This window comes from Triticum aestivum, chromosome 7D (assembly GCF_018294505.1).
Source record: "Triticum aestivum cultivar Chinese Spring chromosome 7D, IWGSC CS RefSeq v2.1, whole genome shotgun sequence".
NCBI classification, from domain to species: domain Eukaryota; kingdom Viridiplantae; phylum Streptophyta; class Magnoliopsida; order Poales; family Poaceae; genus Triticum; species Triticum aestivum.
The window spans coordinates 400,359,851-400,365,850 of NC_057814.1; positions in this window are offsets into that span (position 1 = coordinate 400,359,851).

Sequence of the window (6,000 nt, forward strand, 5' to 3'; positions counted from 1 at the left end):
TCCGCTCCCAATCCGCGCCCCCGCCGCCTCCCTCTCCCCATCCTCCCCTTCCTCCCCTCCGACCCCACCCCACTCTCGCCGGAGCAGCGCCGCAGGGCCGACACCAACCTCGCCCTCGCCCGCACACGCCGCAACCTCTGCCTCGCCGAGTCCGGAGCTGCTCGTGGAGGAGACGTGGCTGGAGGCGCTCTCCGGGGAGGTGCCCGTCTACCCGCCGCCCTCGAGCGCCAGTTCGTCGCCCCGAGCGCCTGCACGCCAAGGTGCCCGTCTACCCGCCGCCCCACCTCGTCTTCCACGCGCTCCACTATGCTGTTAGGGTTAAGATTTTTTTAGTCCCCGCCCCCGACTCTGCTGCTGAAATTACCGTTGAAATCGAGGTAAAATCACTGTTGAACTGGGTGTAAAATCACTACTGTTGAAATTCAAATTTAAACTTGAAAATGAAAATTGAATTGGAGAATTAAATCACTGTTTTTTAGTCCCCATTTCTGAACCTATGCTAAGTATGGCAATGCCACAGAGTATAAGAAGTACTCCTGCATCTTACACAATGATAGGTCTAATTTATGCTACTCAACGAAAGAAGAAGAAAAATGCACTGGACATACACTGAAGAAAAATGCACTGTATCATCGGGTAATTGTCCATGGTTTATACCTGAAAATAAGTTTATCTCACGGCATGAATGTAAGTATCTGTTCCGCATTCATGGGCTATCTACCCAAGGTAAACCTAGAAAATGAGTTATATCCAGGACAAGCCACTGTCAATTAACACTCTATACACTGCCAACTGTATTTAGTTAACATTACACTGCCACTGCTATTCAGCACAAACGTTTGATCATCTCACTCTACTTACTGTCAATTGACACTGTATAACTGTCAGCTCCATTCACTAGCAGCAGCCAGCACTTCTGAATCTAATCTTTCTTGGGCAAGCTCGGCTACTTGTTGTTAGTCATTCACTAAAAGATCCTCAACAGACTGCATGCATCTCCTTTGCACTTTATCACTTCAATCTGCTGCTACCTCAAGCTTCTCGTTTACACTTGTGCCAAGTAACATTTTTTCCTTGTATAATTATATGGTGGTTGACTGAGCTGCTACTTTTTCCTTGTAGAAGATCGCAGGTCGAGTGGGAGGGATCCAGTTGCGACGACCGAATCACCAGCAAGGCAGCTGCCTAGAATAATAGGTTGACTCACCTATATATACTACTATCTTGCATCTCTCTCTTGTTTCTTCTTCTACTACAATACAAAGAGAGTCATTTCAGTTACTTGTCTTAGTGTGTGGTGTGGCTGTTTATTGTTCAACACCAGCAGCTAGCTCTATTTAGGTCCAGTAGAAACGACATGGCTCTCCAATTTTTAAGTAATCTTGCATATGACTTGGATATACCTTATGGAGTTGTAACAGTTCCTCTTGGTGCTTAGGTGCATTTTCTTTGTGTAACTTGGTTTAAAAATGTGATTTGGTCTTTTGTGGCATTTGGATGCCTAAATCCCATTTTCTTAATCATATTGCTTGGAAACTTTTGGTTATCTCCTCTCAGTGATGAAATAATTTATATGTACTGCACTTTTTCATAATTAGGTAATAACGTTGGTTACAGTTTTGGTAGTTCAAACGGGATGTATCTCATTTTGTAGACAGATTATTTTCTGGAATATCATATATTCAAATTTGTAATGAATGATGGCTTCTACCTGAATTAGTAGACTCTGTGGTGTTAGTTTGTTCTAAATACAGTAAGATAATTTTAACAACTGTAGAACATGTTGAGATTGTGGTGCTAGTAGAGGCACATTGTGGCCTTTTCATCCATATGAAAGTAGAGGCACATTGTGGTGCTAGTTTGCTGGGTTTTGTCTCCGACCATCGTGTCGTGATGATTTTGCAGGTACCCCGAGAGGCCCTTGAGTTTGCCGGAATGTCGATTAACTTCCGTTCCGGCAAATTCGGGTACTCCATATGTCCTATTTTCAGCAAAGGTCATGCTGAAATTTTCCGTGAATTTTAGCATGACTTTGCTAAAAATAGGACATATGGGGTACTTGCGACTAATGCATGGGCCGGGGTATCTTAGTACTTAATTAAGTAGGATCAATTGCCCCTTTATTCTTGCTGCATTAAACCATAGGTGGCAATAGAGCCAAGTGATGAGGCCCAAATGATGAAAGCTTAGGCTTTTAGGGTGCCTTGGCGTCGACAAACCCTAAATGATAAAAGCTTAGCTTTTAGGATGCCTCTCGGTGTCGACAAACCCTAAATGATGAGACCATGATCTTGTTCCTTGACAATAACCAACTTTTTGACCAAACTTTTTTCCTATTTAGAGCGAAACATGGCCCACAACGATGAGGCCGGCGGTTCGGGCGGCAAGCAATTCTGGGAGCTGTCCCAGGAGCTGGAGGAAGAACCTCACCGCTATCGGGACGATGCCGCGGAAGACACCGATCCTGACTACACAACCCCTAGTGGGGTCGGGGATGACACCACTGATGGTGCCGCCGAGGATGCCACCACTGATGATGGCGGCGCACGCACAGATGGCAGCCAACCGAAGAGGCAACGAAGGACCGGCGCCCGAACGTGCTCGGCACCGTCAAGGAGGAATTTACTGAAGTGAACTCCGACGGGCATCCAACGGCGCCCAAACAAGTAGTCAAGGGGTACTCGGTTCAGCTCGGGTGCATTCTCCGGAGCACCGTCTCGATCAACACCGAGAACCTAAGGCATAAGGACCGAGGGAATTTGCGCAGCCTCCTCTTCACGAAGCTGCACGAACGATACAAGTTCCCCGCTGAGTTTGCAAACACACGCCTCTCAGGGAATAAAGTGAACAGTGCCGCCCTCACGAGGATGAGCACGGCCCTGTCTACATGGAGAAGCACGGTGAAGGCAATGATTGAAAAAGGTGATAGTTATGAGAAGATCAAGGCGAAATATCCTTTGATGAGCGAAGATGACTACAAGGAGTTCAAGATCAAGTGCGAGAGCAGCGCAACCTCCGAATCAAGTCAGTGGGGGAAAGAAATGCGGGAGTTGAACTTAGGGGTCCACCAACTCGGTCCCGGCGGTTACAGAGTGGCGGAGCCTATATGGGACAAGGAGGACGCGGAGCGTGCCGAGCAAGGCCTACCGCCCCGCTTCGAGAAATTACGTGACAAGCAGACCAGGAACTTTGTCAGGGCCCGGTACAAGGAGGACCCGGTAACAAAGGAGCTTACCACGGATCCGAAGACCAGGGCGCTTGAGCTTGTTCTGGTAAGGAATACACCCCCGCGTAATTAGCTCCATATGGTTGCATTCTAATTAATGAAGCCAAATTTCTAAATGCTTCACATTCCTTCCGCAGGAGGCTGAAAGCAGTAGCGCGGGGTCATCTCAGAGCTCCCCTTTTGACACCCCTTTAAATAGGGCGTTGAACGTAATGAAAAACAAGGATAAGCTTAGAAAGCCGTCGTCAGCTGGTCGTGTGGCCGGCAAAGGCTTGTCCACAAAATGGTCGTCATACTATACCGCTGGTGGGCGAAAGGAGAAAAAGACCAGCTCGGAAAGCCAGTCGCGCGAGGTTCAAGAACTCAAGGCACAAGTGGCGCGGATTCCGGAGATTGTCCAAGAGCAAGTGCAACAACAACTGGGAACGACGCTCACCGCCATAGTGCCTACCTTGATTCAGGGGTTGACGACGTGGATTGCGGGCGGCCAACAGGGGCCTCCCCCGGTTCCCAGCTTCACGTCCAGCAACTCACACAACGCGCAGGCGGCACCATTGGTGTCTCCGGCGGAGGCGGTATTCGTGTCTCCGGCGCCGGCACGGGCATTGGAGCTTAATGCACCCGGGTGTACGCCGGCCGGCACCTCGCTAGCAAGCGGCCCCTCCGTCAGTTGCATGCCTGCCGTTGGCGGTGCCTCGACATTAGACGAGCTCGACGGCATCACGGTAACTAAGCCTCTCGGCCGATGACTTCATCTCCTTGCCTTTGACTGGGCATCCCTGACGCCCTACATGTTTTCGCAGGGCGCCGCCGACGTTCCTTGCACTCTCCTGCACTTCGTGGGCGGCGAGTTGGTCGATGTCGCCAAGGGCAGAATCGTTCAACCGGGCAACCGCGTGTTCCACGGTAATCCGATGCCACCCAGCTTGTATAGGGTTGAACTGGTTCGGGTGCTGCCAGGCTGCGACGAGTTGTTACCTCCGATTCGACCCGCTGGGGCCGACGAAGATGATGTGATGACCCTCAGCGCCTGCGTAAGCTGGCCCCTGCTTTGGCCGAAGAGCCAGATTCGTTTGGGGGCGGGGGACACCACCCCACAGACAAGACCGCCAGTCGTGCCAGCGCCAAGCCATGGCAAGAACGCCGCAACGCTACCGGACATGCCGGACATCCCTATGGCACAGGATCCGGACATGCATATGGCACAGGATCCGGACGACGACGACAACGACGGCGGTACATTTTCCAACGTCGATAAGTACTTTGCCGAACATGGGTACGATGACGAGTTCTGCGGGCCTCCTTCTCAAGAACCCAACCCTGAAAAAGACGACCGCGATCTAGCTGGTACGGCGGAGAAACCCAATTGCAACAGGCGTCGTCTGGCGTTCAGTTCTCAGGAGACGCCTCCAGCTGCCGCCTTCACCGAGCCTCAGATAGCTGAGGTGCGAAATATTATCAGCCCCAACACGCTCAAGAAGGCGGTCTGTGAGCAGAACTCGATCCCATTACAGCAGATCAGGAAGAAGGGACGGAAACGAAAGACTAACAAGGGCGCCAGTGCGAGCCAGCCGGCACCGAGTACGATCCGTGCTCAGGACGGGCCACCTTCACCTAAGGATATCTCGAGGAGGGTGCATGTGGCGGGTAGGGCGATGCTACCGACAAATATGCTCAATGCTGCAACCGGTGCTATGCGGAGTCTGCATGACAGTGTTCTTTCTTTGGAGAAGCGGCGTCTCAGAGAGAATGATGTGGCATACCCGGTTTTCGTGGCCAAGGTGCCAGAGGGCAAGGGCTTTGTGGATAGCGCCGTCGGGGGTACGATCGTCCTGCGGTTTGATGACATCTTTGCTATGCTTAACCTTCATCCGCTGCACTACACCTTCGTTCGGCTGTTTTCGCTGAGTATGGAGATGCGGATCATTAGAGACAAGACCCCGGACATTGTGATAGTCGACCCCTTCTACATGCGTGCCAAGATCTTGGGCAGCGCTGGGGACCGGCAAGTCGCGAGTTCACACCTCGAAGGCGTCATTCTGGCAAACCCAGATAAGGATAACTTCCTCGTGCCTTACTTTCCCGAGTAAGTCATCCCCTAACCGCCCCGTAACATATGATTTCTTAGATTTCGATCGTTCTTTTTTTTCTAACATTCCGTGTTCTGTGCAGTGACACACATTGCACACTCATCCTCTTAAGCCCGAAATATTCCATGGCCACGTATTTCGACCCGGACCGTGACTCCAAGATAGACTACACAAATATCAAGAAAGTTCTTGATGATGCTCTCCCCGGCTACGCCGCATCTGGAGGCACCTTTAAGAGGCCAGCTCGTAGGTACGGCAGGCACGTGTTCACCCACAATACGACGTTCCCCTGCGTCAAGCAGCCGCCTGGCGGTCAGAAGGATGCCTACTACGCCCTCCATCACATGCGGGCGATCGTACGGGACCATAATCACCTTCTGCTACCAAATAATCTCAAAGATTGGGCCGCAAGCTTGGCGGCAATCCAGGACGCGGACATCCGACAAGAATTCTTTCGCATCCAGTCGGAGTTTGCAGAAATCATCCATCAAGATGTCCTTCGTACCTCGGGGCAGTTCTACCTCAAATTTCAACCGTCCAACAGTGAGATAGACACAACGCTACAAATGCAGGCTGACAACGCCCGCGACTTCATGACCATCACGACAGACGGCGGCTTCATCCACGCTCCGGTCCCATGAGTCGAGTCGAAAGTAGTGATGCTATGTGTAGTTCTGAAACATT